General features: G+C 43.5%; 1 long non-coding RNA gene across 2 annotated transcripts in view; it reads right to left on the reverse strand.

The window, feature by feature from the left end:
• Positions 1-1,622: 1,622 nt before the first annotated feature.
• Positions 1,623-25,426, reverse strand: part of LOC132208084 (uncharacterized) — a 31,296-nt gene continuing 7,492 nt past the window's right edge. Inside the window, exons 2-5 of one of the 2 annotated variants that reach the window (XR_009444177.1) lie at positions 21,022-21,221; positions 20,377-20,523; positions 14,153-14,294; positions 1,623-1,703 (exon numbers count right to left, since the gene is read on the reverse strand). This is a non-coding gene — a long non-coding RNA (uncharacterized LOC132208084). Of the gene's footprint in view, positions 1,704-12,415; positions 13,594-14,152; positions 14,295-20,376; positions 20,524-21,021; positions 21,222-25,426 lie in introns of those variants that run through there. The other variant, XR_009444176.1, reaches the window with a different exon arrangement.

Genomic DNA, 25,426 nt, shown 5'->3' on the forward strand with positions numbered 1-25,426 from the left:
GCATTTTGTAAAATAGCCTACTGTGGGGAACCTTATCAAACGCCTTGCTGAAATCCATATACACGACATCAACCGGTTTACTCTGATCTGTTTTTCACCAACAAAGCCACACCTCCCCCTCTTTTACCACCTCCCCTTACCTTAATGAAAGATCTAAACCCTGGAACCTGCAACATCCATTCCTGACCCTGCTCCATCCATGTCTCTGAAATGGCCACAACATCGAAGTCGCTGACTTGGGAGCAGGTCAGGACTGCAGAGTCATGCTGCTGTGAGCGGGTCAGGGCTGGAGGGGCAGGTCGCTGTGAGCGGGTCAGGACTGCAGGGGCATGTCGCTGGGAGCGGGTCAGGACTGCAAGGGCATGTCGCTGGGAGCGGGTCAGGACTGCAGGGGCATGTCGCTGGGAGCGGGTCAGGACTGCAGGGGCATGTCGCTGGGAGCGGGTCAGGACTGCAGGGGCATGTCGCTGGGAGCGGGTCAGGACAGAGGGGGCAAGTCGCTGCAAGCGGGTCAGGACAGAGGGGGCAAATCGCTGTGAGCGGGTCATGGCTGCAGGGCAAGTCGCTGTTAGTGGGTCAGGGCTGCAGGTGAAATTTGTTCAGGTGAATTCAAATATGAAATTATACGAAAGACTGCAAGGAATTTAAAGCATCAAGAGGAAAGGGATTTGGAATAGAGCATTAGTTCGTGGGGATGGAGCAGCGCTTGGAATATTGCCTTCAGTTTTGGTCGCTTCATTATAGGGAGGATGTGGAAGCTTTAGAGGGGGTGTAGCGGAGATTTAGCAGGATGCTGCATGGAATGGACGGCACGTCTTATGATGAAACATTGAGGGGGCGAGGACTTTTTCCATTGGAGCAAAGAAGAATGATAGGTGGCTTGGTAGAGGTATGCAAGATGATGAGAGGCATAGCTGGAGTGGATAGTCAGAGATTTTTTCCTAGAGCAGAAATGACTATTACGAGGGGGAGAAATTTTAAGGTGACTGGAGGAAGGAATAAGGGAGATGTCAGACCTAAGTTCTTTACACAGAGAGTGGTGGGTGTGTGGAATGCACTGCTGGCAGTGGGAGTGGAGTCAGATACATTTAGAGACTCTTAAGCGACTCTTGGATAGGCACATGAAGGATAGTAAAATGAAGGGTATGCAGGGTAGTTTGATCTGAGTGGGATAATAGGTCGGCACAACATTGCGGGCTGAAGGGCCTGTACTGTTCTTTGTTCTACGTTCAGCCAAAGGTTCTTTTCTTTTGAGGAGAGGGCAATTGATTGTAGTTTTTAAAGACAGAACTGGAGGACAGAGAAAGATATCAAGGAAGGTTGCACGTTAGTGACAGTATCAACAAGTCCACAGCAGATGCACTCTGAGTAACTACACTGCTTTCAAGGCGAGAGGATCAATGATATCAGTTAAGCCCCCCTTGTTTTTGTATTGTGTACTTCTGATGTATGCGCAAATGGACAACCTCACTCTCCTGCTAAGCTGCAGAATGAATAATGCTGCAATATTTGTCAACCCCCAAATGGGCATTGATACATTCGTAAATCTCACATCAATAAACTTACATCTCAAGGTTCTCACCTTCTAGGACTGTTTGTAGTGGTAAATAACCCAAGCGAGGATGTTTGGCAAAGTACTTCTTTGATCTGAAGTTATTTTTCAGCACCTTGGTGAAATCACACACATCGTCACCTGATGTGGTCTAAAAATGTAATATAAATCAAATTTAGTAAAGAATTAATAATGAAACAATCTACTCAACTCACTCTATAATCCACGCTACCCCTGCTAAATGTCTTTGAGGATGTAAAATTAAAGAGTCCAGGCGGAATATGAGTTGCTGATCCTGCAACCTACGGGTGGCATCATTGTGGCACTGCAGGAGGCCCATGATGGACATGTCATCTAAAGAATGGGAGGGGGAGTGGAAATGGTTTGCGACTGGGAGGTGCATTGTGGCACTGCAGGAGGGAACCTGGGAACCCTGCAGCCTAACGGTATCAATGTGGACTTCACCAGTTTCAAAATCTCCCCTTCCCCCACCACATCCCTAAACCAGCCCAGTTCGTCCCCTCCCCCCACAGCACCACACAACCAGCCCAGCTCTTCCCCTCCACCCACTGCATCCCAAAACCAGTCCAACCTATCTCTGCCTCCCTAACCTGTTCTTCCTCTCACCCATCCCTTCCTCCCACCCCAAGCCGCACCCCCATCTACCTACTAACCTCATCCCACCTCCTTTGCCTGTCCGTCTTCCCTGGACTGACCTATCCCCTCACTACCTCTCCACCTATCTTCTTTTCTCTCCATCTTCGGTCCGCCTCCCCCTCTCTCCCTATTTATTCCAGAACCCTCACCCCATCCCCCTCTCTGATGAAGGGTCAAGGCCCGAAACGTCAGCTTTTGTGCTCCTGAGATGCTGCTTGGCCTGCTGTGCTCATCCAGCCTCACATTTTATTATCTTGGATTCTCCAGCATCTGCAGTTCCCATTATCCTTGAAGATGGCAGGACAGGTTAACACGATGATTAAGAATGCAGACTCAGAACTTGCCTTTATCAGTCATGGCACAGATGGTTTCAGCTGGAAGGTTACGTTGGAATTGTATAGAACTTTGGTTAAGCCAAAGTTGGAATACTGTATGCAGTTCTCATCACCACACTGTTGGAAGGATGTGATTGAATTGGAGACGGTGCAGAGATTATTCACTCCGATATTGCCTGGGGCGGAGCACTTCAGCTATGAAGACTGGCCGGATAAGCTCAGTTTGTTGTCTTTAGAGCAGAGAAGGCTGAGGAGGGACGTGACTGAGGTGCAGAAGATTAGGAGGGGCAAGGTTAGCAAGCAGCTGTATCCTTAGTTGAAGGGTCAATAACAAGGAGACACAATTATGAGGTGAAGGGCAGGAGATGTAGAGGGGATTTGAGGAAAAATATTTTTACCCAGAGGGTGGTGGTAATCTGGAATGCACTACCCAGAAGGGTCGTTGAGACAAGAGAGCTCACAACTTGTAAAAAAGTACTGGGATGAGCACATGAAATTAAAGGTTATTCTCCAAGTGCTGCAAAGTGGGATTAGTGCAGTTAAGTTTGCATAGACTTGATTGGCTGAAGGGCCTTCTGTATGCCATATTCCCAAATTCAAATCATGTATCTATCTCCAAAAATCAGTGTCCTAATACTTGGGAAACTGCTAATAGCGATCTTCTAATCTATTTATCATAACTTGCTGCTTCTGTCCTTCAGCCATCTTTTTTAACCAAATTTGATAGTGACCTATATATTCCATGAATCTCAATTTTATAAATCAATCAGTCTTTTATGTGCACCTTCCCCTCATCCTTATCTAGGAAAGATTGCACTGCTTCATGAAGGCAGGCTAAAGTAATTCAGCATTACAGCCATACTCTGGTAGTATAATGACAGCATCAGTGACAGTACAATAAGTGCCTTATATCAATTGTTTCAAAACTGGGTTCTACAGTAGACAGGTAATTGGAGATCTACAAACCAAATCATCTGTCATAACTTTAGATTAAATATATTGGAAAAAAGCATACTAACTAACGCGAGCTTCAATGGTGATAAATTAAATGTAACTAATTGGAACAGTAATATTCCTCATCCAACCTTGCTAAGCAATGCCTTTCTGCACTGATAGGCTGGAAAGCTGCAGTCAAGAACAGATATTCACTATTTATCATCAAGTCGAAACAATTCTGGAATGCTTTTATCTGTCATGAATGTTTAATTACTGCAGTTTGAAACTCTCAACTATATGTAAATCATGAATATGTGATGTGAAAAATATACAAAAGGATCCAGCCCTTTTCTTGATTTATCAGGCTAACAATAGAAGAGCATTTGGATCAAGTGGATATACATTATGAGTGCCCGTATCAAACACCAGTCCAGCGACTGACAGATATCACAGTTAGAAGCAAATACACACATCGGGGCAGCACAGTGGCTCAGCGGGTTAGCACTGCAGCCTCACAGCACCAAGTACCCGGGTTCGATTCCAGCCTCAAGTAACTGTCTGTGTGGAGTTTGCACATTCTCCCCGTGTCTGCGTGGGTTTCCTCCGGGTGCTCCGGTTTCCTTCCACAGTCCAAAGATGCGCTGACTCGGTGGATTGGGCATGCTAAATTTCCCATGGTGTTCAGGGTGGTGTGTCGGTGATAGGGGGATGGGTCTGGGTGGGATGCTGCAAGGGCCGGTGTGGACTTCTTAGGCTGAAGCGCCTGTTTCCACACTGTAGGGAATCTAATCTCATCTCCATAATAAGCGTCAGGAAGGAGCTTTTTAAAAAGATGATTGGAACACTTCTTTACATGTAGCCCTTTGTATTATGAATATGCAATTAATAATAGATAGGTTAGTGATTGCTATTAATAGGTAGGCATTCAATCAAAAAGGTTTGAGAACGATTGCCTACCTTAAAAGGTTAAACACTGGAAGGAGCTCACATTTAGAAGGTAGAAGGAACTCTGCAAAACCCATCAGATACTTGGAGAATCACCAAGCAATACAAAATATACACTGCTCCTCAAACGGATTCAAAGAGGAAATTGGTTAATATGTTAGAGCATGTACGGTCATAGCAACAAGGAGCAGGAATAGCAAGGACAGTATTTGCTGCCCATCCATAGCTCCTCCAAATTGTTTGATATTTCAGAGTGCAGTTAAGTGTCAACCACATTATTGTGGATCTGGAGTCATATGGAGGTGAGATCAAATAAGAATGGCAGAGCTGCTTTCTTAAAGAACATCAGTGAATGAGTCAAGTTTTTATAACGGTGAATAGTTTAACAGTGACAGTGTAACCATCACTGAGACCAGCTTTGTTTATGATTATATCAATTTCAGCATGTGTTGGATAACTGGCCCCCTCAAGCCTGCTTCATCATTCAAGAAGGCCGTGGCTGACTTGACTGCAATGTCAGCTCCACATTCCCACCTACCCCCAAAATTATATTGAACTGAATTCAAATTCCATCAGCTGTTACAGTGGAATTTAAGCCTATACTCTACAGCATTGTCCCAGGCCTCCGGATTACTAATCCTGTGACATTAATAGTGCTTCACTGACTACCCCAGCATGTCAATCCCCGTTCTGAGCAAACTTCTTGGCTGAGGCGCCACATTTTCTGGAGTACAGAATTACAAAGTTCACCTCTCTGTGAGTGAAGAGGTTCCTCATCTATCGCTGTTGTTACATTTTATTCTGAGATTGATCTCAGGTTCTACAGCCTGATCTCTTAATTCAAATTACAATAACTTGGCTTTTCAAATGCCCTGTCACATTATCCTTGCCAAGAGATTGAATGTTAATGTTATATATACAGCAGAACAAATGTCCATGTTGATTTTTCTTCATTAAAGTGCCGTCAACAATCTTATAGTCACCAATCTTATACAAGTGCATTTTGTCATGGGAGAGGTTGAATGAGCAAAATCGGACCTTCATTTCTTCCCCACCCCAGCCTCAAAAAGTTTTGTCTTCATTTCAAATTTTTCACATCCAATGGATAATTCTGTACCTTTCTGGTCCCTTCAGGAAGCGCATCCTACCCAAATTGTCCCGAGTGTCTCATCTTAAAAATGAGAATATTTTTTGATATCCTCACTCTCGAACCAATCCATTATATACTTAACATAGGATTCAGGTCAAGTTTGTTTTCCCCCCCACTGCTGTTTAACTTCCTGGCCAATGTCCCACGATTTCTCAAGAAACTATTAGTCTCTCTCTGTATCAGAACATTCTTCAAAAAACTAATACTTTCTCCAAATCTTGATATAACAACTGGCCAGTTTCGGTGCGAGATGAGTTCCACAGCGCAAACTCATACTTGAACCTTTTAGCCATATAAATCATTTGACAAGCAGATTCTAGGGAGTCAATCTGCAGGATCAAGTGACATCTGAAATGCTGTACATTTACTGCAAACAGTCAAGTTCAGTTTTTCTGGCTTCCACAAATCTTTGACAGCATGGCCGTGGGTGTGAATCACCGAGGTCTGGCCAAAATCAGTAAAATCCCTCTCCTTTTCTCATCTGAACACTGCCCCAGAGCAATATCATGTGAATGCACTGCACTTTCCACAGACATGGTGGCAATGCCCGGGTCTATCTCACCACCCCCTCATTCATTTCTTCCACTGTCTCTACAGAACCGGACAGTTTCCATCTATTAAATCTGGTACAGAACGAAGCCATTATCTTTGGTCCTTGAAAGGACGTCTGCTTGCTAGCTACTGGTTTTCGTTGTACCCTTTGTTATTTTGACCCAGAGTTTAAATTCCGGCCACATAGGCCTGATGTCACAAAGTCTACTTATTTTCACATCCACAACATTTGGCCCCAGGTAAGTCCGTTAGTTTTGAAACCCGACCGCATTGATTAACTCTGAACATGACCATTCTGATGAATATCAAGTTGGCCTCCCAAGTTCTCCTTTTCTTTAACATGGCATCATTTAAAAGTCCATTGACTCTGTCTTAACACGCACCAAGTTCCATTCACCCATCTTTCTCTGCACACTCTGATCTACAATGGCTCACAGTTAAGCAGTGCCTTGGTTTTCACATTGCTGTCCTGGCTTTCAAATCCCTCCCTGACCTGGCAACACGCATGCACATCCCCTGACAATGTCCAGCTCATAGCCCCTCGAGGCACATTTACGCCTTTAATTCCAGCCTCTCAACACAATTTGTGCTGTTCCATCATCGACAGCTTTACATTCAACTTCTTGGAGCCTAAGCTTTATAGAATTACCTTGCTGAACCTCTGCATCGTTCTTTCCTCCTTCAAAACAGTCCTTAAAATCTACCTCTGATGTGGTTTTAATCATCTACCTTCGGATCTCTTTCAGTACTCAGTATCAAATTTTACTCTATAAAGCTCCTATGACATGCTTTGGGATGTTTTATAAAGTCATGTCATAGAAGCTGTTGTGGCAATTGCTCAGAATATGGTTATATTCTGGGCTGAAATTCTCCATGACACTCATCATTAAAGTATTTTTCTGTTATAAAATGGGTAAATAGTACAGTGACTTCAGGCCAAGGGATGATGTGGTTAAACGCCAAAGTTGCACTCCGTGCTATTAGCATCATGAAGACAGTGTCTCCCTTTCATTTGAAGAAATCTTCTGTATTTTCTCAAATACTTTCTTCATTGTACTTTTGTTGTTGATGGTTTCCAATGAACATAAACCATTACTTGCCTTTTCAATTTCAACTTTCCTCACGTTCTCTTAATTTCTTTTGCTATACCTGATTTGAAACAAACCATTCCTCTTTTAATTCACTGTCCTCCTCAGTCCTTCATGTGGTTGTTTCCCAATCGTTAAGAAGACATCCTGTTGCTTTCCTCATTCACTCTAGTCTAAGATGCCTGGCTGCCCTTATCAGATTGCATTTTCAGCAACTTTATAGACAAACGTCCTTTGAGTGGAAGGTTGTAAGGTCATGCCGAACTGATGTCTCAACAACTGCAAAACCAAGCTAATTGTAATCAATGACATCTGACAACAGGCAAGCAAGGAAGCTCACAACAAAACACAGCACGAGATTACAAATTCTGGAATGTGTGGATGTACTTACAACAGAGCGCTTTCTGGAGTCGGCGGATCTTCATTGCTGGCCGATAGGCAGAAAAACGCACGGTGTTTAAATCACCTGCATTCAAAAAAATCTTTAGATACATTTTTCCTAACTGTTAGTACAAACCATTTCAATTGGAACACATTCTCAACTACTCTGCAATGAATACAGGGGGATAAATATCTGCTGAAGAATACAAGGCACAGTAAAAGGAAATGATAACTACTAGGTTCAATTTATTTCCACATATTTTCAAGGATGGGAACATCACTGACAGGACCAGCATTTGTTACCCATTCCTCATGTAGGTGGTCAAAAGCTACATGAAATTCATGTCATAACTGGCAAACAGCATCTGGTGAATACAGTGGAACTCACGGAAGTCTCACTGTCAGCTTTATTGTAGGAGAGAAAAGATTCAGATAATCATGCTTGGTGTAAAGTCTGCAATCTCGCCGCCTGGTTTTTCAGGGCCACAAAGGGTTTTGAGATCTGAAATGGTATATATGACTCATGAGCACACATCAAATGCAAGTTGCCATGGATGCTATTCTGACAATTCTATGTTGCATGCAGCAAATACCTGATGAAAGGATGTCGAGGAGGCAAGATATTGCCAATACTGTGATATCAGAGCTCAATGCTTCAAGTCCCTCAATGACACATTGCTGAACGTATGATCACCAGGAACATGAATAACCCCTCTGCCAGAGTTATTTAAAGACACTGTCAGCTACTTGCAGATTAATTACTGATGGATTCATAGAGCATACAAACATACAACAGTACAGCACAGGACTGGCCCTTCAGCACACAGTGTTGTGCTGAGCTTTTACCCTCAACCTAACGTCGAGCTAACCTCCACCCTTACCTTATACTATCATCCATATGCCTGTCTAATAGCTGCTTAAATGCTCCTAATGAAGCTGACTCCACTCCCCTCTCTGGCAATGCATTCCACGCTTCTGCCACTCTCTGAGTAAAGAACCTACTTCTCACGTTTACCCTATATCTACCTCCACTTACTTTTAAACTATGCCTCCTCATAAGAGCTACCTTCACCCTCGGAAAAAGTCTCTGGCTATCCACTCTCTATCGATGTTCATACCAGTCATTGCCAAAATGTATGTGTGTTGATATTTTTTAGACTTCTTTAAAGTTGCCAAGGTCCACATCTAAGTTCTGAAGGACTCTGTGAAAACTTCAAGGCTGCTACGCAAATCATTCACAGACATGGATGCAGTAATAGACATCTGCAAAAAACCATGTAGGTCAATGCTTCACATCCTGGCCAATGTCATAATGCTTTCAAGTTGCAAGTCTGCTTTGCCAGCCACTTTTGGCCATCAAAAAATTAAGGGGTAGCTACTGAGCTAAAGAGCCAAGCCACTAACAACTGGGCTTCTGACTCTTACACACAACATAGAACATAGAAAAGTATAGCACAGTACAGGCCCTTCGGCCCACCATGTTGTGCCGTGGAATAATCCCAATCCAAAAATAACCTAACCTAATTTACATTCACCTCAATTCACTGCTGTTCATGTGCATGTCCAGCAGTTGCTTAAATGTCACTAATGGCTCTGCTTCCACCATTACCACTGGCAAAGTATTCCATGCACTCACAACTCTCTGGGTGAAGAACCTCCCTCTGACATCTCCTCTATACCTTCCTCCTAACACCTTAAAACTATGCCTCGCGGCAGTCAATCCTGCCCTGGGGAAAAGTCTCTGGCTATCGACTCTATCCATTCCTCTCATTACCTTGTACACCTTGAGCAGGTCACCTCTCTTCCTCCTTCTCTCCAGAGAGCAAAGTCCAAGCTCAGTCAACCTTCTCAACCTGGTAAACCTCCTTTGCACCCTCTCCAAAGCCTCCACATCTTTCCTATAATAGGGCAACCGGAACTGGAGACAATATTCCAGTGTGGTCTCACCAGGGTTTTGTAGAGCTGCAGCATAACCTCGCGGCACTTAAACTCGATCCCCCTGTTAATGAAAGCCAAAACACCATCTGATTTCTTAACACCCTTATCCACTTGTGTGGCAACTTTGAGGGAGCTATGCACTTGAACACCAAGATTCCGCTGTTCCTATACACTGCGAGCATCTGCCTTTAATCCTAGATTCAGCATCTAAATTCGACCTTCCAAAATGCATCACCTCGCATTTATCCAGGTTGAACTCCATCTGCCATTTCTCAGCCCACCTCTGCATACTGTCAATGTCTCGCTGAAGCCTGCAATAGCCCTCAATACTATCAACGGCACCTCCAACCTTTGTGTCAGCAGCAAACATACTAACCCACCCCTCAACCTCCTCGTCCAAGTCATTCATAAAAACTACAAAGAGCAGAGGCCCAAGAACAGAGCCCAGCGGGTCACCACTGAGCACTGACCTCCAGGCAGAATGTTTACCATCTACAACCACTCTCTGCCTCCTGTCAGCCAACCAATTCTGAATCCAGACAGCCAAGTCACCCTGATTTCCATACCTCCTGACTTTATGAAAATGCCTGCCGTGGGGAACCTGATCAAATGCTTTGCTGATGTCCATGTACACCACATCCACTGCTCGCCCCTCGTCAACCTGTCTCATGGCCTCCTCAAAGAACTCAATCAGATTTGTAAGGCATGACCCGCCCATCACAAAGCCATGCTGACTCCCTTTTATCACGCTCTGTGCATGTGCAACAGCACATCCACATGAAATTTGACAGGGCAGGTCCTCGTCTTCCTGAAACAAATTTTCTGCTGTCTGGATAACGCTGGGGAGGCTTCCAGCGCTTGGCAGGGGCAGCAATTGACAGAGTTGCATGATTGGGACTACAGTAGGTGAAAATAAAGGCATCACCTACTCACTAACACTCAGTTGGGTTTCTACCAGGGCCACCCAGCTCCTGGTCTCATTGATGCCCTGGTTCAAAAATGGACAAAAAAGAGGTGAGGGAGTGAGGGCGACAGTGATTGTTCTTGACATCAAGGCCACATTTGACCAAATGTGGCATCCAGGGAACTGAGCAAAACTGGTTTTAACGGGAATGGGGGGAAAGCTCCCTGCTCGTAGGAGTCAGATTGAGCGCAAAGAAGATGGATATGTTTGTCTGGAGTTAGAATCTTGGTGGCACACTGCATGGAAATAAGCCTTTCTGCCCAACACATTATGCATCCAGAGATTGTGACATTGAAGGCTCTGCTTCATGGTGCCAAATTCCTCATTACAACTATTCACAAACTCCTTTTTTGTCCTGCCTACAATGTCTGGATTCTCCACCTCCCACCGCAAGGTCTTTTCCCGTCTGAGCAAATAAGACCCTAAGATATATGAGCAGAATTAGGCCAGTCTGCACACTGAGTCTGCTCTGTCATTCAAGCACGGCTGACATACTTCTGAACCCCATTCTCCTGCCTTCTCCCCGTAACCCTTGATGCACTTACTAGTCCACAAACCTATTTATCTCTGTCTTAAATACACTCAATGACTTAGCCTTCGCAGTCTTCTGTGGCAATGGCTTCCACAGTTACAGACTCTCACTCTTTGCTGCACAGAATAGTGTCAATCCCACTGATTATACTACGTTGCGTTTATCAAGCCCCTTTGAAAGTGTGTTTTTTACCACAGTGCGATAGTCAATTTGCACATCCACCCTAAAGCTCATGCATTCTAGTTCCGCTATCAGCCTCATTCAGTCACAGAAGAACATGGAAACTAGAAGCAGGAATAAGCCAATCAGCCCTTCAAGCCAAGTCCACCATTCAATAAGATCATGGCCGATCTTACATCTCGATATCATATTCCCACTTTCCTGTATACTTATTGAATCTTTTAACATCTAAAAATCTATCACAAAATCAAAGAATCCCTACAATGCAAAATGTTTTCAGCTGATTAAGTCGACACTGACCCTTCGAAGTGCATCGTGTCCAAGACTGGCCCCTCCATCCTTGCTCCATAACTATGCATTTACCATGCCTTATCCACTTGGCCTGCATATTTTTGGACTGTGGGAAGAAACCGGAGCACCTGGTGGAAGCCCACACTGACACAGGGAGAATGTACAAACTCCACATGGATAGTTACCCAAGGGTGGAATCAAAACAGGTCACTGGCACTGTGAGGCAGCAGTGGTGAGCCACCGAGCCACCTTGTCTTGTTCTTGAATACATTCAGTGATGGCCCCCATGGTCTTCTGTGGTTGAAAATTTCACAGATTCACTCTGCTTGAATGACGAGATGTTGTCCTCATCCTAGTCCTAACTGATCTACCCCAAATTCTGAGACTGTGACCCCTGGTCCCAGCACCACAAACAGGGAAAATAGCTTCCCTGCATTGAGTTCATCTGGCTCAGTTCCAACTTTCTATATTTCAATCAGATCCCCCCCTCATCTTTTTAAACTCTCATGAACACAGGCCCAGTTGAATCCATAACTCACCACAGGACAGTCCTACTTTCCCCAGTATTAGCGTAATGAACCTCCACCATCGACCTCTCCTGCGCCTGAAGACTGACCAAATCAGACAAACACAAACTTAAGGGCTGTGACTGCCTCTTGGTGCAAAGAATCCAGGTAACTTGCTCCCCTCCTGATGTGTCCCAGCATCCCTAGATCAGCCTCCAGCTCATAAACACAAGCTACTCAAACATTAAGTGCTTACAGCAAACATGCTTGCACCAGACCATACTGGAACACAGGAGCTCTTACATGTTGTAGCCGAGTTCTAATTAATGACTTTGCTATTTTTATTTAATTATATATATTTACTTATGTTTTCATAAAGCTTATTAACTCTACCATCAGTTGCATCATGTTAAACCTTGGGAATAGAATAAGCCACAGTCACCACTTCTTCTCTAGCACTGGGAGAATCAATTACTGAAGGCTGAGAAGTTAGAAAAGGCAATCGTAATTTTTTTTCTTGATTCAATCTCGTCGAGGGCGTCACTGGCGAGGCAGCATTTATTGCCCAGCCCTGATTACCCAGAGGGCAGTTAAAAGTCAACCACATTGCTGTGGGTCTGGAGTCACATGCAGACCAGGCCAGGTAAGGATGACAGTTTCCTTCCCTAAAAGGCATTCGTGAACCTGATGAGCTTTTCCAACAAGCAACAACAGATTCATGGTCATCATCAGATTGTGAATTCCGGATATTTATTGAATTCAAATTCCACCATCTGCCACAGCGGGATTTGAATCCAGGTCCCCAGAACATGATTTGTCTCTCTGGATGAACAGTCCAGTGACAATACCATGAGGCCATCGCCTCCCCTAAGATGGATAATTTATACATCCCTAACACAAAAGGCTGAGTTAACTCAGTTGAGACTTGGGTTAATCAAGCCCAAACGCTCTTCAAAGGTGAATTTGTTAAAACTCCACTTAAAATTGGGAACTTCTGAACTTAAACTGCACAATTCAGTTATTGCTAATAAATTACAAATAAAATTAGGTTTGTCCAAAGGGTTAAGACTTTCTTACCCACAAACCACCTGTATTCAGTTCAGTGGATCTACATTCTGGCCAACACTTAGCATTCAATCAATATCACAAAGTAAGTGGTCATTTTTACAGTTCTGTTTGTGAAAGCCTTCTGCGCATATATTTGTTGCTGTGTTTCCGACATTACAAACATACTTCAAAAACTTACTTCATTGGTTATACAGTGCTTTTAGTTGTTTAGTGCCTGTCGAAGCTGAAATATGAACCAAAGTTCTTTGTTCTTGTTTTTCATTTAATGTCACAGATGTTGTCTGTCACTCCTAATTATACATTATTTCAAGTATTTTTAGCCTACATGAATGCACCTAAATAGATTTAAACACATAGGTATATTTGCCTAGAATCCAGAATTTACTTTGGTACCTTTTGGAGTCGCAATGATCTGACAGTGGCACAGAACCAGAGTCCTATTATCAATCTACTTACCTAATGAGTGAAAATGTTCAGTCATTTTTGGATGGTCCCAACAGGTACTCTGAGTCTGGTGGCTAGATAGAGGATGCACAGAACATAGAAGCTTCCACTATAACACTCTGAAAACATTTCTTATCAGAAGTATTATCTATTAATATATGAGATTCAATGGCAAGCCATTCAGAACTGAAATCAGGAAGCACTTTTATCTTAATACAAACAACAGTCAAGATCTCAAATACTCTCTCATAAAAGAATGTGGGTGCTGGATCAATAAGAATGAGTGTGACTGAAATTATTTTTGATAGCTAAGGCTATGAAAGGATATAGAAGAAAGGGAGGTAAACAGACTGACGACAAAAAATGCCGGAGACCACAGTAGGTCAGGCAGCAGCCATGGAGAGAAAGCAAGCTAATGTTTTCAGTCGACATGCCTTTTCAGCAGGTAAACAGAGTTGAAGCTCAGACTAGCTGTGGTTTAACTGAATGGTTTATGCACAGAACAGCAAAATCGGTCTGCTTCTGCACCCATTTAGAATGGTTCCTTCTGTTTTATGTACTGTTTTTCGAACCAAACTTCACAATTTTCTGTATTACATTTAATCTACAACATCAACTGGTGCCTCTCCTCACCTTGACCTCCAACTTGCAGCCTCTCTCCACTCCCAAACCTCTGGGTTGTGCCCTCTCCTGCTTCTCAATCTCCAAGTAAGAGCCTCTTTTCCTTCCCTCCGTGACCTCAGGGTTGCAGTCTCTGCCTCCTCACCTCCTGCTGCTATTCAACAATAAATAAAACACAGAACACAGAACATTGGGAGAGCATTTTGGTGATAGTGACCATAACTGCCTCACATTTTACATAGCTATGGAGAAGGAGAGGATTAGGCAGAATGGGAGGATATTTAATTGGGGAAGAGGAAACTATGATGCGATTAGACATGAGCTAGGAAGCATGGACTGGGAGCAGTTGTTCCATGGTAAGGGAACTATAGACATGTGGAGATGGTTTAAGGAACAGTTGTTGGGAGTGATGAGTAAATATGTCCCTCTGAGACAGGCAAGAAGGGGTAAGATTAAGGAACCTTGGATGACGAGAGCGGTGGAGCTTCTAGTGAAAAGGAAGAAGGTAGCTTACATAAGGTGGAGGAAGCTAGGGTCAAGTTCAGCTAGAGAGGATTACATGCAGGCAAGGAAGGAGCTCAAAAATGGTCTGAGGAGAGCCAGGAGGGGGCACGAGAAAGGCTTGGCAGAAGGAATCCGGGAAAACACAAAGGCATTTTACACTTACGTGAGGAATAAGAGAATGGTCAAAGAAAGAGTAGGGCCGATCAGGGATAGCATAGGGAACTTGTGTGTGGAGCCTGAGGAGGTAGGGGAAGCCCTAAATGAGTTTTTTGCTTCTGTCTTTACGAAAGAAACCAACTTTGTAGTGAATGAAACCTTTGAAGAGCAGGTGTGCATGCTGGAATGGATAGAGATAGAGGAAGCTGATGTGCTGAAAATTTTGTCAAACATTAAGATTGACAAGTCGCCAGGCCCGGATCAGATTTGTCCTCGGCTGCTTTGGGAAGCGAGAAATGCAATTGCTTCGCCACTTGCGAAGATCTTTGCATCCTCGCTCTCCACTGGAGTCGTACCTGAGGACTGGAGAGAGGCAAATGTAATTCCTCTCTTCAAGTAAGGAAATAGGGAAATCCCCGGCAATTATAGACCGGTAAGTCTCACGTCTGTCGTCTGCAAGGTGTTAGAAAGGATTCTGAGGGATAAGATTTATGACCATCTGGAAGAGCATGGCTTGATCAAATACAGTCAACACGGCTTTGTGAGGGGTAGGTCATGCCTTACAAACCTTATCGAGTTTTTTGAGGATGTGACTAGAAAGGTTGATGAGGGTCGAGCTGTGGATGTGGTGTATATGGACTTCAGTAAGGCATTTGATAAGGTTCCCCATGGAAGGCTCATTCAGAAGGTCAGGAAGAATGGGATACAGGGGAACTTAGCTGCTTGGATACAGAATTGGCTGGCCAACAGAAGACAGCGAGTGGTAGTAGAAGGAAAATATTCTGCCTGGAAGTCAGTGGTGAGTGGGGTTCCACAGGGCTCTGTCCTTGGGCCTCTACTGTTTGTAATTTTTATTAATGACTTGGACGAGGGAATTGAAGGATGGGTCAGCAAGTTTGCAGACGACACAAAGGTCGGAGGTGTCGTTGACAGTGTAGAGGGCTGTTGTAGGCTGCAGCGGGACATTGACAGGATGCAGAGATGGGCTGAGAGGTGGCAGATGGAGTTCAACCTGGATAAATGCGAGGTGATGCATTTTGGAAGGTCGAATTTGAAAGCTGAGTACAGGATTAAGGATAGGATTCTTGGCAGCGTGGAGGAACAGAGGGATCTTGGTGTGCAGATACATAGATCCCTTAAAATGGCCACCCAAGTGGACAGGGTTGTTAAGAAAGCATATGGTGTTTTGGCTTTCATTAACAGGGGGATTGAGTTTAAGAGTCGTGAGATCTTGTTGCAGCTCGAGAAAACTTTGGTTAGACCGCACTTGGAATACTGCGTCCAGTACTGGGCGCCCTATTATAGGAAAGATGTGGATGCTTTGGAGAGGGTTCAGAGGAGGTTTACCAGGATGCTGCCTGGACTGGAGGGCTTATCTTATGAAGAGAGGTTGACTGAGCTCGGTCTCTTTTCATTGGAGAAAAGGAGGAGGAGAGGTGACCTAATTGAGGTATACAAGATAATGAGAGGCATGGATAGAGTTGATAGCCAGAGACTATTTCCCAGGGCAGAAATGGCTAGCACGAGGGGTCATAGTTTTAAGCTGGTTGGTGGAAAGTATAGAGGGGATGTCAGAGGCAGGTTCTTTACGCAGAGAGTTGTGAGAGCATGGAATGCGTTGCCAGCAGCAGTTGTGGAAGCAAGGTCATTGGGGTCATTTAAGAGACTGCTGGACATGCATATGGTCACAGAAATTTGAGGGTGCATACATGAGGATCAATGGTCGGCACAACATTGTGGGCTGAAGGGCCTGTTCTGTGCTGTACTGTTCTATGTTCTATGTTCTATTACAGCACAGTACAGGCCCTTGGGCCCTCGATGTTGTGTCGACCTGTCATACCGATCTCAAGCCCATCTAACCAACACTATTCCATGTACGTCCATATGCTTATCCAACGACGACTTGAATGTACCTAAAGTTGGCAAATCTACTACCATTGCAGGCAAAGCGTTCCATTCCCTTACTACTCTCCGAGTCGAGAAACTACCTCTGACATCTGTCCTGTATCTTTCACCCCTCAATTTAAAGCTATGCCCCGTCGCGCTCGCCATCACCATCCAGAAAAAAGGCTCTCCCTATCCACCCTATCTAACCCTCTGATTATTTTATATGTTTCAATTAAGTCACCTCTCGGCCTTCTTCTCTCTAATGAAAACAGCCTCAAGTCCCTCAGCCTTTCCTCGTAAGACCTCGTAATGTGGCAGGGGGATGGGAGCCAAATGCACAGGTTAGTGGGCAGTAACAAGATAATAACTACAGCCTGTAAGGAACTAGATAATGAAGTCAGTGTGACCAAGAGGAAGAGTAGACACAGAGCAGATGATGAACGCTGACGGACAGGTGGTCTGAGGTGCATTTGTTTCAATGCAAGAAGTGTGTAGTGAGCTATCAACGCAAGGTAGCTCAACTGTGGGGTCCTTACAAAAGTTATCTCAAAACTGAACGAGTTGAACTGCTGGGACAGGACAGATTTAGCAAATATCATGTGTGGCACAGCACAATTTTTGACAAAACAAATCTGAATTCTCAGACAAAGATGCATGAAAACTGATGTTATCATAAATCAGGAACTATATTCAGAATTCTCATAAAGCTCAATGATAAACTATGAAGAACTACTGTAATATTTACATTTTATTATCTACACTCTGATTTAACTATTTCACAAACAATGAAAACGCATATTTTTTCACATTTTTCATTTCAGTGGTTCAGCCAGTTATTTTCTAACCACCATCTTTATCAGGCCGGAAAGCCATAACTAGTGGAGTGCCACAGGGATCAGTCCAAGGACGAGAATTATTTACTCTCTATATTCATAACTTAGAGGAGGGGACAAGGCATAAATTCATCCAAATTTGCTGATGCTACAAAAATAGAGTAAGGGAATGTTGTCATGAGGACAGAAAGAATCTGCAAGGGGATAGACAGGTCGAGCAAGTCGGAAAAAAGTTGGTAGAGAGAGTTTAATGTAGGAAAGTACACTTTGGTAGGAAGAATCAAAAGATAGACTCTTACTTAAATAGAGGGAGACTCTAAAAAAAAATGCAGGGTAGGGGACTTGGATGCTCTCGTCCATGAAACACATACTAGCGTGCAGGTGAATGATTGTTTTGTTGCTGTCACATGTACTGAGATACTGTGAAAAGTGTTGATTTGCATGCTGTGTAGGCAAATCACACCGTACAAAGTGCAGAATAGTGTTACAGCCACAGAGAAGAGGCTGAGAGAGAGAGATCAGAATTAACACTTGAGAGGTCCGTTCAAAAGTCACAACAGGAAAGAGGCTGTTCTTAAATCTATTTGTACGCTTTTTCAATCTGATATCCTCTGCCCGACAGAAGAGAGTATAATCAGAGTGAGGGGGTATTTTGATTATGTTGGTTGCTTTCTCAAGGCAGTGGGAAGTGTAGATGGAGTCAATGGAGGGAAGGCTAGTTTGCGTGACGGATTGGGCTGTGCTCATGATTCTCTTCAGCTTCTTGCAGTCTTGGGAACAGCAACTGCCATACCACACAGTGATGCATCCAGATAGGATGCATCTCCAAAAACAGGTAGGGTCCTCATGGACATGCTGAATTTTCTTAGCCTCCTTGACCATCATGTCGACATGGGTTGACCAGGACAGATTGTTGGTGAGCAACATTCCCAGGAACTTCACACTATCAACCATCTCCACCTCAGCACCATTGCTGCAGACAGAAGCTTCCTGAAATCAATGACCAGCTCCTCCATTTTGCTTATGCTGATGGACAGATTGTTATCTTTCCATCATGCCAGCAAGCACTCAATTGCTTTTCCTGTAATCTGACTTATTGTTGTTTGAGGTCCGACCTACAATGGAAGCGTCATCAGCAAACTTGTAAATGGAGTTGGGGCCACACAGTCATGATTGCATAAGGAGTATAGAGTAGGGGCAGCTTTGCTGGGCACCGGTGTTGAGGTTTACGGTGGAGCAAGTGTTGTCACCTATCCTTACTGATTGTGGTCTCTGGGTCAGGAAGTCGAGAATCCTGTTACAGAGAGGGATGCTGAGGCCGAGGTCTCAGAGTTCAGAGAGGAGTTTGTTTGGAATTACAGTGTGGAAGGTGGTGGTCTGATCAATAAGTAACAGCCTGATGTAGGTATCCTTGTTATCCAGACATTCCAGGGATGACTGTCAGGCCAGGGAGACGGTATCAGCTGGAGACCTGTTGCAGTGGTAGGTGAATTGCAAAGGATCAAAGCACTTTGGTAGGTTGGAGTTGATGTGAGCCATGACGATGGTGATGCAACTAATTTGGAAGGCAAATGGAATTTTGGCCTTTATTGTAAGGAGGTTTCAGTTTAAAAATGGGCAAGTTTTTTTGCAACTGATCAGGCTATTGAGGAGGTCACACTTGGAGAAATACAAGAAAGGATACACAGCCATAGGAAGCAGTTCAAAAGAGACTCACTGGGCCGATTCATCGGATCATGATTTATCAAGAATGGTTGCACAGAAGGTCTTTATTCATTCAAGTTTAGAAGAATGAGGGGTGATCTTACTGAAACACAAAATTTTTTGACAGGCTAGATGTGAAGACAATGTTTCCATTATTGTGGAAATCTCAAACTCAGCAACATAGTTACAGAAGAAGGGAACATTTATTGAAACCTGAGATGCAAAGGAATTTCTTCTTTCAGCAGGTAGCGATTGTTTAGAATACAAGAGAATTGTGAAAGGTAGATCACTGGAAGTATTTAAAGAAGGTGGTAGATAAGATTTTTGAAATAGAGAAGTTGAGCGCTCTGAGAAGCTGGTATGGAAGAGGAGTTGAGTCCCGGGCAGGTCAGCCATGTCTTATCGGATGGTGAGGTAGGGTCAAGAGGTAGAACATCCAGATCCTGGTGCTTTTTATGTTTTTGTCTGCTTGCTAGAACCGATAAGGAGTTTTATTGCGCTATATGGCCAAGCGTGCTGCTGACACAGAACAAGACTGAAATAATTTGCTCAATAAAACATTTCATGCGGCTTTATGGGATAAAGAAAACTTTCATCTACTACTTTGCTGACATCAATCAAAATCTGCTCAATTGAAAGAAATACATGCAGTTCATACAACTTTATGTCATTCTTCCCTTCAATGCATCAAGTATATCTTTGTTGCAATTCATTAAAGTATGCCTTTCTCAGGGACTTAAATTATGAAACAATACATAATACTGAAGTGTACAGCAGTGAGCACAATGGTCCAATTCCAAATTCTTTTGGATGGATCGGGAAAAATATCTGCCACCTGCAGCTTCATCCTGAATATATTCAAATTGTTCCAGTCCTGAGCCATTTCAGACTGTAGTTCGGATGCTCACATGTCTCACTATTTGGATTTTGTTTTGCGATTACATTCTAAAGTGCAGACTACAGACAAGAACATTGTATTTTTGAAAACGTAATATTATAAAATTGGATAACTTCATAAACTATGATAATAAAATATTAATTGCTTGCTTCAATTGAAACGGTTCTTTATCTTGCTCATATATTTGAAGCCAAATTATCTGGACATGCTTTCTTCAACAGATTGGCTAGTTTAGAAAATGTTTTCACTGTTACCTGTATAAATTTCAACCTCATATTTAGGTCGTCAAGCTGGTGAGAAATCTTTGGAGAGAAAGAGACATCAAGCGGAGATAATTGACTGGCCAGATCATTTAATATTTTGACTTCTTGTTTGACTGGGGCAATTTCTTCTTTAAAAACCTAATGGAGAGGAAGCGTATAAAATCTGAGAAACATCCTGAAATTAATGATTAAATGTTAATAAGAAATTAAGTTAAAACTAAAATCCTAATATTAAATATAATATACAAAAGCATCTGCTGGAAATGACATTTAATTCATAAAGATCTCGAGTTAAAAGTAACAGTGACGATGAAACTATCATAAATTATTGTAACAGAAAACTGAATTCACTAATCTATTCTTTAGGGAAGGGAATCTGCATCCCTTCACAATTCTGGTATCTGACTTCAAATTCACAGGAATATGGCTGACTCTCTACTGACTTCCAAAATGACCTACCAAGCCATTCCTGGATGGGAAATGAATGTTAGCCTTGCCAGCAGTGCCCTCATCCTGTGAAAGAATGCTTTTAAAAAAGTGGATTTAATAAATGTAAAAGTAAGGAACAAAACAGGACAAATCAACTCAACAAGGCTTTGAAGGATAATACTACTTAGTCCTGTTCTTCTTTCTTACGTTACGTTCTCTCGCATGAAGGGTCGAGGCCCGAAATGTCAGCTTTTGTGCTCCTGAGATGCTGCTTGGCCTGCTGTGTTCATCCAGCTCCACACATTGTTATCTCGCATTCTCTGGCATCTGCAGTTACCATTATCTCTCGCAAGCAAAGGTTGATGTCTTTCAAAGCCCAATCTCAGATTTTGCAGGCAGTCCTTACCCTGAAAAAATACCAAATATGTATAAAGAAGAAAACTGGAGGTGAAACCATTCAAACAATTTTCATTGGCACAACAAATGTTCAAACTGTAAAAGCAGGTTAAGCACCTGTATATGAGGAAACTGTACTCAAACTTTAAACAGACACTTACAGCCAACAAATGCGAGAAACATCCATTTCTTTCTGCATTACCAATTTTGCTGTTGGGAAAATAGGCCTAGACTTAGCAATGTAAATTCAAACAAGATAGCACCCTCTCAGATCTCAACACTCACAGTCGTAGAGTTCTGTTTTCACAGGTTGGAGTATAATAGCATCAAGTACAATACACCAAATCTTCTTTGGTACCTTTTCCTTCCATAAAACTGCTTTTAATAGATGCGCACAGAATTCATTTTATATACATTTAAATGTTTCTAAGTTCAAGAGGCCAGTTCCAGCACTTGGACTTGCATCTTCTTCATCATCACAACAGAACAAAATAAAGACCCCACTCTTTCTAAGTCACGTTTTCAATTGTTAGTGACAAGGTGAAGTGCGAGAACTGCTCACTCGATGTTAAAATCTCTTAACTATGTACCTATATATTTCAATCCTGCGAAATATGTGGAATGAATTCGAGAAAAGGATTAATTTTGTTGCTCTGGGAGAGAGCTGGTACAGATAAAATAGGTTGAATGGCCTTCCCCCATGCTAAAAATGTCCACAACTGTTCTTGGCGCTGCTAAATTAAAGTGGGCATCCTTTCATTATGACTGTGAGGCGCAGCATGTTATGATAGATGGCATAATGGAGAAATCCTTTGTTATTAATAAACTTTTCAGCACGAGGCATCCTTCTGAAGTCAAATGTTCGACATATACCTGTTGCACTGACTTGGTTTCAAACACTTATAATGTGGAGGTGCTGGTGTTGGACGAGGATGGACAAAGTCAGAAGCCACATAGCATCAGGTTATAATCTGACAGGTTTATTTGAAATCATACAAGCTTTTGAAGTGCAGTCCCTTCATCACGTGTGGTCAGAGAGGAAAACACACAGGCACACAATTTATAAGCAGACAGATCAAAAGATCATACAACTGGTGTGAGTGGAGTGTCAGATAATAAGTCTTCATCCAGGATGTTTGTTTATTTGCAGATATTTTGTTGAAGAAACACACAGCTTGGAGTTACAGTCAGTGTGGTGTGTTATAAATAGTATCAGAGATAATGGGAACTGCAGATGCTGGAGAATTCCAAGATAATAAAATGTGAGGCTGGATGAACACAGCAGGCCAAGCAGCATCTCAGGAGCACAAAAGCTGACGTTTCGGGCCTAGACCCTTCATCAGAGAGGGGGATGGGGAGAGGGAACTGGAATAAATAGGGAGAGAGGGGGAGGCGGACCGAAGATGGAGAGTAAAGAAGATAGGTGGAGAGAGTATAGGTGGGGAGGTAGGGAGGGGATAGGTCAGTCCAGGGAAGACGGACAGGTCAAGGAGGTGGGATGAGGTTAGTAGGTAGCGGGGGGTGCGGCTTGGGGTGGGAGGAAGGGATGGGTGAGAGGAAGAACCGGTTAGGGAGGCAGAGACAGGTTGGACTGGTTTTGGGATGCAGTGGGTGGGGGGGGGGGGGGGGGAGAAGAGCTGGGCTGGTTGTGTGGTGCAGTGGGGGGAGGGGACGAACTGGGCTGGTTTAGGGATGCAGTAGGGGAAGGGGAGATTTTGAAACTGGTGAAGTTCACATTGATACCATTGGGCTGCAGGGTTCCCAAGCAGAATATGAGTTGCTGTTCCTGCCCCCTTCCGGTGGCATCATTGTGGCACTGCAGGAGGCCCATGATGGACATGCCGTCCTCGGAATGGGAGGGGGAGTTAAAGGAGTTAAAATGGTTGGTGACTGGAAGGTGCTGTTGTTGATTGCGAACCGAGCGGAGGTGTTCTGCAAAGCAAACATGAGATTTTTGTCTTCTACCTTGCACTCACTGGAGCACTGCAGCAAGCCTGAGACAGAGATTTTGGCCAGGGATCATGATGGGGTGCTCAAGTGATAGGCAATTGGAAACGTGGGGCCATTTTTATGTACAGAATATAGGTGTTCAGCCAAGTGGTTGGTCAGTCTGTGTTTCGTCTCCCCGATGCAGAGCGAGACAATATTGTGAGCAGTGAATACAGTAGACTAGATTGAGTGAAGTGTGGGTAAATCGCTGCTTCCCCTGGAAGCGTTGGATAGTGAAGCCAGAGGAAGTAAATGGACAGATGTTATGCCTTCTGTGGTGGCATGGAAAGTGCTGTCGGGTTATGGGAAGGTGTTGCGAATGGATAAGGAGTGGACCGAGGTGTCCTGATGGAATGGTCCCTGCAGAAGGCTGACAAGGGAGGGGAAGGGAATATATGCCTGGTGGTGGGATCTTGTTGGAAATCGTGGCTGATGTTCTTCTAGATGTGGATATTGATGGGTTGGTCATTGAGGACCAGGGTACCTCATCAGGGGTGAGGCCAAAGTGTACGAGCTGGGTTGGACATGGCCGAGAGCTCTGTCAACCACGAACGCAAGGAATGCTCAGTTGAGGAAGAATGCAGACATTTCGGAATCCCTCCAGCAGAAGACGATATCATGAGAACAAGTGAATCTGTCTGGACAGTCCTGTTTGAAGATTTTAGGAAGTAAGACTCTGTTGTTTGTCATAAAGGATATGGTTAAGTGATCATATTCAAACTGAAGAGACCAAGAATGTGAGCCTGCAGAATGGGTGGTGAACCATGCCTCTAGGAATTCCTCTGCGTGTCTACACTTGGCTTGGGCTACTATGGTTACCTTGTCCCAGTTTCGTATGAGTGGCGTGATCCTCCACCCATAATGTAACCAACAAACAGATACAATTGGACCGCACATACAAACCCATACAGATCAAAACCCGAAATGACAGTACTCATGGTAACTGACCGGACAGTATAAATTCCAGACAGAGGAAAGTAACATTGTTTCGTTGGAGGCTCTGCTGGTGATGTCACCAATCATGGTGACGAAACGTCTCAATGAAAACAAGCCAGCTCGGCGAGCAAGTCAACAACCTCAATTTGAGCTACCTTGTTCAAGTGTTTCATTTTTGATCTTGGATGTTAAATCTCGCTCCAACACAGGGACGGAGGATTACTGTTAACAGCTGCATTATAACTAATTCAAATCGAATCATTGTTTTGACCAGTCCAGAGATGTGCAGGTTAGGTGGATTGGGAATGCTGAATTACCCACATTGCCCACACACGTGTAGGTTCGGTATATTAGCCATGGGAAATGCAGGCTGACAGGGATTGAGGAGGGAATGGGGATGGGTCTGGGTGGGATGCTCTTTGTAGGGTTGCTGTGGACTTCTTGAACTGAATGGCCTGTTTCCACACTGGGGATTCTATAAAACTAGGTTTTACTGAATTAGTGAGAAAGTGAGTTTATCAATTGCTAAATGCAAGAAGTCATAAGGCACCACAAATACACACAAGTTAGAAACAAGAAATTAGCTCAAAAAACGTAAAAGTTAAGAGGGATACGGATAGTTCAGCCTTTGGATTGTTTGTGAGAAATAGAAAGTGGGATGTTGTGGCCACTACATTGGGCGATCCCCGGAATGCTTATGTGAATTCAGCAGTTAATTTTGAGATTCTTGTTGAAATTCTTTTGACCTTGTTTCCTTTTTGACATTGCCCTGGTTTGCAGAGCTCAGAGCAAGAGATTGTCTTTTCTTCTTAGCTGCAGCAGAGGCCTATGAAATGGCTGTCCTAGAACTGTGACCTCCACAACTCCGTAGACCACACGAGCATAGTCGCCCAGGAATACACACACACTGACATTAAAGAACTATTGGGATAACAATACTCAGCATGGGACTGGAAAAGACAGCATGTAGAAACAGAAAACAGCTGTAAATAGTGTCAAGAGGTGAAATAAAGTTATAAATCAAAATTAATGACTCTTTGCTTGCGTGCTCATTGTATTCAGAACAAAATCAACAAATTAAGAGCACACATACAGGTTGACGGGCATGATTTGAGAGCTATTACAAAGACATGGCTGTGAGGAGATCAACACTGGAGGTAAATGTGCAGGGCTACGTGACATTCCAAAAAGACAGGCAGGAGGGAAACTGACTGTAAGCGATGAAATTACTGAGAGAACAAGAAACAATCTTCAATCAGAAGATGTAGAATCCAATTTTATTTATTTGTTA

This window comes from Stegostoma tigrinum, unplaced genomic scaffold, assembly GCF_030684315.1.
Source record: "Stegostoma tigrinum isolate sSteTig4 unplaced genomic scaffold, sSteTig4.hap1 scaffold_284, whole genome shotgun sequence".
Taxonomy (NCBI): domain Eukaryota; kingdom Metazoa; phylum Chordata; class Chondrichthyes; order Orectolobiformes; family Stegostomatidae; genus Stegostoma; species Stegostoma tigrinum.